This window comes from Arachis duranensis, chromosome 2 (assembly GCF_000817695.3).
Source record: "Arachis duranensis cultivar V14167 chromosome 2, aradu.V14167.gnm2.J7QH, whole genome shotgun sequence".
NCBI classification, from domain to species: domain Eukaryota; kingdom Viridiplantae; phylum Streptophyta; class Magnoliopsida; order Fabales; family Fabaceae; genus Arachis; species Arachis duranensis.
This window is the reverse complement of record NC_029773.3, coordinates 25,680,449-25,692,094: the sequence shown is the minus strand read 5'-3', so window position 1 is coordinate 25,692,094 and position 11,646 is coordinate 25,680,449. Positions and strand designations below refer to the sequence as shown.

The 11,646-nt window shown below is 36.6% G+C and overlaps 1 pseudogene; it reads left to right on the top strand.

The window, feature by feature from the left end:
- Nucleotides 1-6,869: 6,869 nt before the first annotated feature.
- The window catches only part of LOC127744920 (uncharacterized), a 20,248-nt pseudogene continuing 15,471 nt past the window's right edge, over nucleotides 6,870-11,646 (top strand).

Below are 11,646 nucleotides of genomic sequence, written 5' to 3'. Positions count from 1 at the left end.
CTCCATTGAATTGTCGCTGAGGGAGAGATACACACATGAGAGAGACTAGCTCGCGAAGAGAGAATGAGAGACTGACGGAAGAAGCCGCGCCAGAGAAGAAGCTGCGTCTTGCGCCGTTGTGCCTCGTCGCCGAAGATCCGCCGCAAAAATGTCACCGTCATCGAGCTTGAGACGGAGAGGAGAGAGTGCTTGATGAGTGAGAATGGATGAAGGCTGGGTTTTGTCGCTATTTTACTCCATTTCTACCACTGTCGTGCCCTGTCAAAGCTTCTGGAGCCGCTTCCATCATTGCTAGAGCTGGCTGGAGTTCGTCGCAAAAAAAAAGACTAGTGCCAACACTGTTTTCCTGGTAAGAACTCGCAACTGCTGCTGCTCTTGCTCTGTGCTGCTCTCTTTTGCCCTCTATTTCGTTGCTATTTCTGGTGCCTTTCTGTCCTCCAGAGCTGCTGTCATTGAAGTCTGAGCCAACCTCTCCCTGCCCGCAATCCGTTCTACCTAACATCTACGGCCACTGTTTTCACTTTGTCATTGAGTCCAATTCCTACTAATTACATTAAAAGTAAGGTAATGCATTTATTTTAAAAAATTACAGTTTCTAATATATGAATGTTTGAAAAGTTCATATGATTGGTTGTGGCTGAGGTTTTGCAGCGTTATTTGACATAGGGTCGAGTATTGATGAGCGGATAATTTATACGCTTTTTGGCATTATTTTTACATAGTTTTTAATATGTTTTAGTTACTTTTTAGTATATTTTTATTAGTTTTTATGCAAAAATTATATTTCTGGACTTTACTATGAGTTTGTGTATTTTCCTATGATTTCAGATATTTTCTGGCTGAAATTGAGGGACCTGAGTAAAAATCTGATTCAGAGGCTGAGAAAGGACTGAAGATGCTGTTAGATTCTGACCTCCCTGCACTCGAAGTAAATTTTCTGGAGCTACAGAAGCCCAATTGGCGCGCTCTCAATTGGTTTAGAAAGTAGACATCTTGGGCTTTCCAGCAATGTATAATAGTCCATACTTTGCCCGAGATTTGATGGCCCAAACTAGCGTCCAAACACCCACCAGAGACCCTTTTCTGGCGTAAAAATGCCAGAATTGGCAGAAGAGCCTATGCACGTGAAAGCTTCAAGGCTCAGTCCAAACACATACCAAGTGGGCCCCAGAAGTGGATTTCTGCACTATCTACACTTAGTTACTCATTTTCTGTAAACCTAGTTTACTAGTTTGGTATAAATAGCACTTTTTACTATTGTATTCATATCTTTAGATAATTTTTGAGACTATCTTTGGATCACTTTTTATCTCTTGATCACGTTTTGGGGGCTGGCCATTTGGCCATGCCTGGACCTTCATCACTTATGTATTTTCAATGATGAAGTTTTTACACCTCATAGATTAAGGTGTGGAGCTCTGCTGTTCCTCATGAATTAATGCAAAGTACTATTGTTTTTCTATTCAATTCACTCGTACTTCAACCTGATGGATGTGATGATCCGTGACACTCATCATTATTCTCCCTTATGAACGGGTGCCTGACAACCACCTCCGTTCTATTTGCAAGAGCTTGAGTATGTATCTCTTGATCTCCTGGTTCACGATGCATGGTTTCCTCTCTTAACAATAGAGCCTTCCATTCTGTGAAATCAGAGTCTTCGTGGTATAAGCTAGAATCAATTGGTAGCATTCTTGAGATCCAGAAAATCTAAACCTTGTCTGTGGTATTCTGAGTAGGATTTGGGATGGGATGACTGTGACGAGCTTCGAACTCATGACTGTTGGGCACAGTGACAGTGTGCAAAAGGATCAATGGATCTTATTCCAACACGATTGAGAACCGACAGCTGATTAGCCATGCGGGAAACCGTAGCGGATAAGTTTTCGCTGAGAGGACAGACGGTAGCGATTGACAATGGTGATCCACCAACATACAGCTTGCCATGGAAGGGAGTACACAAGATTGGATGAGGACAATAGGAAAGCAGAGGCTCAGAGGGAACAAAGCACCTCCATACGCTTATCTGAAATTCCCACCAATGAATTACATAAGTATCTCTATCCTATTTTATGTTTTATTTCTTTTTTTAATTATCAAAATCTCATAACCATTTGAATCCGTCTGACTGAGATTTATAAGATGACCATAGCTTGCTTCAAGCCGACAATCTCCGTGGGATCGACCCTTACTCACGTAAGGCATTACTTGGATGACTCATTGCACTTGCTGGTCAGCTGCGCAGAGTTGTGAGAAAAGTGTGAACTCACGATTTTGTGTACCAAGTATCGATGCTTGTATGTCGTGTTTGAGGTCACTGTTGTTGCCTCAGAAATGGTTCGAATATATGGTTGTGGCGAGCCATGAGGAAAAAGTGGTCTTGACGCGTTTAGTTATGGTTCGACTATTCGAGGTAGGGGAGTCTTTTTAAATTCATTTTACTTTCAAGAGTTGTTACAAGTCGATACTAATGAAAAAAGTATATTTTTGTGATTGAAAAAAATCTGATGCCCTAAGCTGTTCAAGCTGTGATGTTGATGGTTTAATGAACCAGAAGGGATTAAGAGAGGGAAAAAAATAAGTTCTTTTCATTTTGAAAAGAATGAAAAATTCTTTAAAAAATATTTGTTGAGTTATTACACCTTATATACTATGTACTCCCACTAAAAAACACAAGAAGTAAGCCTACATCTACAATTGATAAAAAATAATCTAGGTAATATCCTCATGCAAGCTAGAAGTGTATAAATCTAACAATCCTAGCTTGGAAACATTAGTAATAAAAGGACCCAGTGGCAAAACTTTAGTAAGAAAATCAGCAAGTTGGTCTTTGGAACGAACTTACATAAGATGAATGAGACTAGACAAATGCTTTTCACGAATAATGTGGCAGTCCACTTCAATGTGTTTGGTTCTTTCATGAAAGATGAGATTATTTGCAATGTGAATGGATGACTGGTTATCATAGAATAAAGTGATATACTTTTGAAACAGCAAACTAATAAAATTCATTAAGAAAGATAACCAACTAGCTTCACAAGTGGCAACAGCAAAAACCTATATTCAGCTTCTAAAAAGGACTTGGCAACGGTGGTTTTCTTCTTACTCTTTCAGCTAATGAGAGAGTTCCTAAGCATAAAGCAATAACCGAAAATGGAACGACGAGTATCGGCATATGTAGCCCAATTAGCATCGACAAATCCGGTGAAATACAGATTAGAAGTAGAGGAGAAGAATAGACCAGTTGCAGGCCTGCCTTTTAAATATTGGAGTACGCAGAAAGCAGAGTTAGAGCGTGCTACTTCCATTCCCAAGAAGTATTTGAGATCACCAAGATCCTTTATTTTGAATTTGTCATTGAAAATTGCTTGATGGAATTGATTTTGCCAATGTTATTCCTGGTTAAAACCAAGTCATCAACATATATTAGAATGGCAGTGAAGCTTTCGGATTGTTTCTTGATGATCATAAAAAAATTGCTTATAACCAGCATCAACAAGAGTCTGAGTCAGCTTAATGTTCCATTGTCTTCTTGCTTGCTTAAACCCATATATAGACTTTTGCAATTTACAAACCAAATCTGGTTGTGACACAGCCAAACTGGGTAGTATCTTCATATACTTCCTTGTCCAAATCTCCATGAAGGAAGGCAGTATTGACATCTAGCTATTTCAAATTCCATTTCTTTACAGCTGATATTACTCATTATAAATCAATTTGCATCATTAGAATCTTCATAAAGAGTGTTGAAGTCAAAATGGTCAAAGAGTTAAAGAAGCAAAGTTTGAGTTGAATACAATAATCATCAATTTGCTAGATTTTGCTAGAAGCTAACATATTGGAAGTTTGAATATTTTTCAAGAGAGTAGTACAACTACAACATGCTACAACGTTGAAGAAATTCAAAATAAAATTGAATTGAAATTAGAAATCAAGAAACCTAAATTAGAAGATTATGGAAACTACATAAATACAAGTTGTGTTTCTAACACAAGTTGAAGGAAGATTCATGAAGTCAACTCATGAAATGGTGGTCATTATAAAATTGATTTGTGGTTCATAAATTATTATTTTAGTAGGAAGCATTGCCTATATAAAGGCACATATGCCTTGTGTATTGTGTGTATTCCATAAATGAAATGAATATGTTTCTTTGAAATATTAGAAATTCTCTCCTTATTATTATGAGTGTTGGTGAGTTTGATAGATTGAAAATATGATAGTGTTACTTTTGAGAATGAGCGATCTTGGGGCCAATTAAGTGTGGGTATTATACTTATATTTGGTATCAAAGCTGGTTACTCTAGCGCCTGGTGTTTAAGAGTTTGTGAGGTGTGGAAGAGTTCTCACATAACTGTTGATTCATAGAGTCGGTATGGCAAACACTTTTAATATTGTGTGGTCCGGTCCTAAATTAGATGGAAAACTTGATTATAGTTATTGGAAGACTTTGATGTCTACCCATTTGAAGGCCCGGAACCTATAGAATTTCATTGAACTGAGTTTGTAAGAAGGAGCAGATGCTGCCCAATAGAGGAGAGATGAATTGGCGTTATCTCAAATTCATCAAGGTGTAGATTATACTGTGTTTGGCAAAATAGCAAATGCCAAAAGTGTAAAAGAATCATGGAACACGTTGAAGCTGTCATATAAAGGCGTAGATAAAGCTCAGAAAGCAAAGTTACAGTCTTTGAGAAGAGAATATGAAAGGTAAGAGATGTCTAGCTCAAAAACTGTTGAGCAATATTTTACTCGTGTTACAGATCTTGTCAATAAGATGAGAGTCTGTGGAGAAGATATGCCCGATATCAAAGTGGTGGAGAAAATTCTTCGCACCATGCCGATGAAGTCATGATGATTGCAGAGTTACAGGGAACCATGGAAAGCTAGATCAATAGAATACTAGAGAAGTCAGAAAAATCAACCGAGGAAGCACTGAAAAGTCGAGTGAATTTAAACAATGCTGCAGAATCAAGCCATACACAAGAAGGACGAGGTCATGATTTTAATTTTCAAAGTAAAGGCAGAGGAAGTTTTAGAGGAAGAGGTCGTGGCAATTACAACTAAGGAAGTTACAATAATTTTACACTACCTAATCAAGAAAGAGGTGGAACGAATTTCAGGCCTGTCAACCGAGGAAGAGGTCGAGGCAATTTTTATCAAGAAAGAACCAATTTTAAATGCTTTCATTATGGAAAGTATGGGCACAAAGCAGCAGATTGCAGATTCAAAATGGTGAATAATAATCAAGTACACGTAGAAAATCAGCATCAAAATACTAATGATAATTCGGGTACTCAGACTTTATTTTTACAAGTAATTCATGTGCTGAAGATGAAAATATATGGTACTTGGATAATGCTTACAGTAATCATATGTCTGGTAGAAAGGAGTTATTTTCTTTATTAGATGATTCAGTCAAAATATTATTGAAGTTTGGTAATAGTACAAAGATCCCTATTGAAGGAAAATGGCACATACCAATTAGATTGAAGTATGGTTCTCTGAGTTATATTTCTGATGTTTTCTATGCTCCTGAACTTGATTACAATTTACTAAGTATGAGGCAATTATCTGAGAAGGGATATAAGATGATAACTTATTGTAGATATTGCACTGTATTTGACACCAATGGAAGGTTTATAGATAAATCAAAGATGACTTCAAACAGAATGTTTATGTTAAAAATTCAACATGTTAATCCCTCTTGCATGAGTTCTGTGATACTTGATGAAAACTGGCTGTGGCATATGTGGTTTGGACATTTTCATTTTTCTGGCCTGAACTACCTGTCAAGAAAAGGACTTATTTTTGGTCTACCACGGGTTCATATTCCCAATTATATTTGTGAGATTTGTCAACTGGAAAAGAAGCACAAAGATCCATTCCCTATAAGAAATTCATGGAGAGCTAGAAGATTACTTGAAATTGTGTATTCAGATCTTTGTTCTGTAGAAGTTTCAAGTAACGGTGGTAGTAGGTACTTTATCACTTTTATTGATGATTTTAATAGATATATATGGGTATACTTTCTGAAGCAAAAATCAGAAGCATGTGATGTCTTTAAGACATTCAAGGCGTGTATCAAAAAACAAAGTGGTTGTAAAATTAAAATTCTCAGGATAGACAGAGGAACAGAATATCTTGCGTGTTCTAATTACTTTAAGCAACACGAAATTCAACACCAACTAACAACTAGATATACTCCTCAACAAAATAGAGTTGCAGAAAGAAAGAATAGAACCATCATGGATATGGTCAGATGCATGCACAGGTTAAAATAAATGCCTAAAGAATTTTGGGCAGAAGCAGTCGTAACAACAGTTCATATTTTAAACAGGTGTCCAACAAAGAGTGTTCGAGATAAAACTCCATAGGAAGCTTGGAGTGGAAAACAGCCTTCCATCCATTATTTCAGAGTCTTTGGGTGTATAGCTTATGCCCACGTACTAGATCAATAAAGGAAGAAGTTAGATGACAAAGGTGAGAAGTGTATCTTTATCGACTATAGCACAGACTCAAAAGCATACAAGCAATATAATCCAGAAACCAAGAAAGTAATCATCAACAGAGACGTGACATTTGACGAGAAAGGCATGTGGGACTGGGATACAAAGACAGAAAAGTAACCAATTGTAATTTAAAATACATGTGATGATGAAGAAGAAAGACAACTGAATACAACTGAACAACCAGAATCATCTAGAAGACCTTAAAGAGAGTGGAGACTACCTGATAGATTAGCAGATTATGAAGTTGGCAATGACAATGATCTATCTGATGAAGAAATCATAAATTTTGCTCTATTTTCAAATTGTGAGCCGTTGAACATTCAAGAAGCCTCTAAAGACAACAATTAGAAGAAAGTAATGGATGAGAATATTCATGCCATTGAAAAGAATGACACATGGAAGCTGACAGAATCGCCAGCAGATAAGAAGCCGATTAGAGTAAAGTGGGTTTACAAAACTAAGTACAAACCCAACGGTGAAGTTGATCGTTTCAAAGCAAGATTAGTTGCTAAGGGATATAAACAAAAGCCAAGCATCGATTATTTTGAAGTATTTGCTTCTGTTGCTAGATTAGATAGTATTCGTATGATTATTTTACTCTCGGCTCAAAATAAGTGGAAGATACATCAAATGGATGTTAAGTATGCATTTCTAAGTGGCACTTTAAAAGAATAAGTGTATGTTGAGTAACCTGCAGGATATGAAGTTCTTGGAGAAGAAGATAAAGTTTACAAGTTGAAGAAAGCTTTGTACGTGTTAAAGCAAGCACCAAGAGTGTGGTATAAGAAGATTGATTTCTTATTTCACTCAGAATGGTTTCAAAAGATGTCCATTTGAGCATACGCTTTATATCAAGTTCGTTGAACCTGGAGATATCTTGATCGTGTGTCTTTATATTGATGATTTAATCTTTACTAGAAATAATTTGAAGATAATTGTAGAATATAGGGAGGCTATGATAAAGCACTTTGAAATGACGGATATGGACTTGATATCTTATTTTCTTGGCATCGACATTCTTCAAAAAGATGATGGAATTTTCATTTCTCAAAGAAAATATGCAAATGATATTTTGAAGAAATTTTAGATGGAATATTCAGAGCCAGACCCTACTCCAGTCGAAGAGAAGTTCAAGTTGTTGAGAAAAGATAAAGGAAGAATGATAAATTCTACATATTACAAAAGCTTGATTAGAAATCTGAGGTACTTAACTACAACCAGACTAAATATTGTGTTTGGAGTTAGTTTGCTTGGCAGATTCATAGAGGAACCTTGTACCAACCATTTACAAGCAGCAAAACGGATTCTTCGATATATCAAAGGTATTTTAAATGATGGTATTTATTATGAAAATACTAATGAAGTGAATATTGTTAGTTATACTGATAGTGATTGGGTTGGAGATATAGAAACAAGAAAAAGTACTTCGAAATTTGCATTTCATCTTGGTTCTAGTGCAATCTCATGGTCATCAAAGAAATAACCAGTAGTAGCACTTTCTACAGCAGAAGTAGAATATATAGCAGCAGCAAGTTATGCAACACAAGCAGTTTGGCTAAGAAGAATTCTTGAGGAATTGAATGAGAAACAAAGTACTCCAACAACAATATTTTGCGATAACAAGTCTGCTATTGCACTTTGCAAAAATTCAGTATTCCATGGAACATCAAAGCATATTGATATTCAGTTTCATAAAATAAGAGAGTTGGTAAATGAGAAAAAAGTTGAGATCGACTATTGTCCTACAAAGGACCAAGTTGCAGATATCTTTACAAAATCGTTGAAGACAGAGTTATTTTACAAGTTGAAAAAGATGCTTGGAATAATTAATTTTGCAAGCTTGATTTAAGAGAGGCAATATTATTCATTATAAATCAATTTGCATCATTAGAATCTTCATGAAGAGTGTTGAAGTCAAAATGGTCAAAGAGTTAAAGAAGCAAAGTTTGAGTTGAATACAATAATCATCAATTTGCTAGATTTTTCTAGAAGCTAACATATTGAAAGTTTGAAGATTTTTCAAGAATATTCAAGAGAGTAGTACAATTACAACATGCTACAAAATTGAAGAAATTCAAAATAAAATTGAATTGAAATTGGAAACCAAGCAACCTAAATTAGAAGATTATGGAAACTACATGAATGCAAGTTGTGTTTCTAGCACAAGTTGAAGGAAGATTCATGAAGCCAACTCATGAAATGGTAGTCATTACAAAATTGATTTGTGGTTCATAAATTATTATTTTAGTAGGAAGCGTTGCCTATATAAAGGCACATATGCCTTGTGTATTGTGTGTGTTCTATAAATGAAATGAATAAGTTTCTTTGAAATATTAGAAATTCTCTCCTTGTTATTATGGGTGTTGGTGAGTTTGAGAGATTGAAAATATGATAGTATTACTTATGAGAATGAGTGATCTTGGGGCCAATTAAGTGTGGGTATTATACTTACAGCTGCTAATGCTAACAGTACTCGTAAAGTAGTCATTTTGACAACTGGACTAAAAGTATCACCGTAATCCACTCCTTGTACTTGAGTGAATTCTTTTGCAACTAGCCTTGCTTTGTGCCTTTCTATGGTGCCATCGACATTGAATTTTACCCGAAAAATTCATTTACAACCCACAACTTTCTTGCCTTTTGGGAGTTCAGTGAGACACCAAGTTCTGTTCTGATCTAGAGCTATCAATTCAGCTTGCATTGCTTTTCTCCAACATTCATGTGCAGCCACTTCCTCATAAGTGCTAGGTTCTGTATTTGAGGTGATGGCTAGAGAAAAGGGACTTATATTTTAGGATTAGTTTATCACATGACAAGTGTTGTGAGATAGGATATAAAGAGTTAGAGTTGACTAAGTTGCTAGAGTGAGTTGCGTGGGTTATCATACAATGGTAGTCCTTCAAATAAGCAGATGATTTCTTCTAGTGATGCAGTCAAGTGTGATGTCGTAGTTTTGTGATGCAGGTGCATTGTTACTGTGTGGTGTGGTAATTTGTGCAATGGTGTGTGAAGAATTTGGTAAGTGCGTTGAACTTGAGAAATGTTCATTTAAATCTATTAGTGTGGTATGTGTGGGTGATTGCAAATAATGTGTGGATGGTATATCATATTGAAAAAGATCAATGCATTGTGGAGTACGAGTGGGTACCGCAAGAATGTCAGCGCTAGTGGAATGTGAAAATGGGTGGTGCACGAAATTGTGATCATCAATGGCGCCATCAACATGGTACGCTCAATTGCAATCTCAACTCTTTATCACAACTTCGCATAACTAACCAGCAAGTGCACTTGGTCGTCCAAGTAATAAACCTTACGCGAGTAAGGGTCGATCCCACGGAGATTGTTGGTATGAAGCAAGCTATGGTCATCTTGTAAATCTCAGTCAGGCAGATTTAAATGGTTATGGAGGATTGATAATTAAAAGATGAATAAAACATAAAATAAAGATAGAGATACTTATGTAATTCATTGGTGAGAATTTCAGATAAGCGTATGGAGATACTTTGTCCCTTCCGTCTCTCTACTTTCCTACTGTCTTCATCTAATCCTTCTTACTCCTTTCCATGGCAAGCTGTATGTTGGGCATCACCATTGTCAATGGCTATAGTCCCATCCTCTCAGTGAAAATGTTCAACGCACTCTGTCACAGCACGGCTATTCATCTGTCGGTTCTCGATCATGTCGGAATAGAATCCAGTGATTCTTTTGCGTCTGTCACTAATGCCCCACAATCGCGAGTTTGAAGCTCGTCACAGTCATTCAATCCTTGAATCCTACTCAGAATACAACAGACAAGGTTTAGACCTTCCGGATTCTCAAGAATGCCGGCATCAATTCTAGCTTATACCACAAAGATTCTAATTAAGGAATCCAAGAGATATCCACTCAAGCCTTGTTTGCATGTAGAACGGAAGTGGTTGTCAGGCACGCGTTCATAAGTGAGAATGATGATGAGCGTCACATAATCATCACATTCATCATGTTCTTGGGTGTAAATGAATATCTTAGAACAAGAATAAGCTAAATTGAATAGGAGAACAATAGTAATTGCATTAATACTCGAGGTACAGTAGAGCTCCACACCTTAATCAATGGTGTGTAAAAACTCCACCGTTGAAAATACATAAGAACAAGGTCTAGGCATGGTCATGAGGCCAGCCCCCATGATCTAAGAACTAGACGTCCAAAGATGATCCTAAGATCTAAATTGATCAAAAGATGAAAATACAATAGCAAAAGGTCCTACTTATAGAGAACTAGTAGCTTAGGGTTTACAAATATGAGTAAATGACGTAAAAATCCACTTCTGGGCCCACTTGGTGTGTGCTTGGGCTGAGCATTGAAGCTTCTATGTGTAGAGACTTTTCTTGGAGTTAAACGCCAGCTTTTGTGCCATTTTGGGCGTTTAACTCCCACTTCTGTGCCAGTTCCGGCGTTAAACGCCAGGCAGTCTTGAGCTGATTTGGAACGCCGGTTTGGGCCATCAAATCTCAGAAAAAGTATGGACTATTATATATTGCTGGAAAGTCCAAGATGTCGACTTTCCAATGCAATTGAGAGCACGCGAATTGGGCTTCTGTAGCTCCAGAAAATCTACTTCGAGTGCAGGGAGGTCAGAATCCAACAGCATCTGCAGTTCTTTTCAGCCTCTGAATCAGATTTTTGCTCAGGTCCCTCAATTTCAGCCAGAAAATACCTGAAATCACAAAAAAACACACAAACTCATAGTAAAGTCCAGAAAAGTGAATTTTAAATAAAAACTAATAAAAATATAATAAAAACTAACTAAAACATACTAAAAACATACTAAAAATAATGCCAAAAAGCGTTTAAATTATCCGCTCATCACAACACCAAACTTAAATTGTTGCTTGTCCCCAAGCAACTGAAAATCAAATAGGATAAAAAGAAGAGAATATACAATGAATTCCAAAAACATCTATGAAGATCAGTATTAATTAGATGAGCGGGGTTTTTAGCTTTTTGCCTCTGAATAGTTTTGGCATCTCACTTTATCCTTTGAATTTCAGAATGATTAGCTTCTATAGGAACTCAGAATCCGGATAGTGTTATTGATTCTCCTAGTTAAGTATGATGATTCTTGAACATAGCTACTTTATGAGTCTTGGCCGTG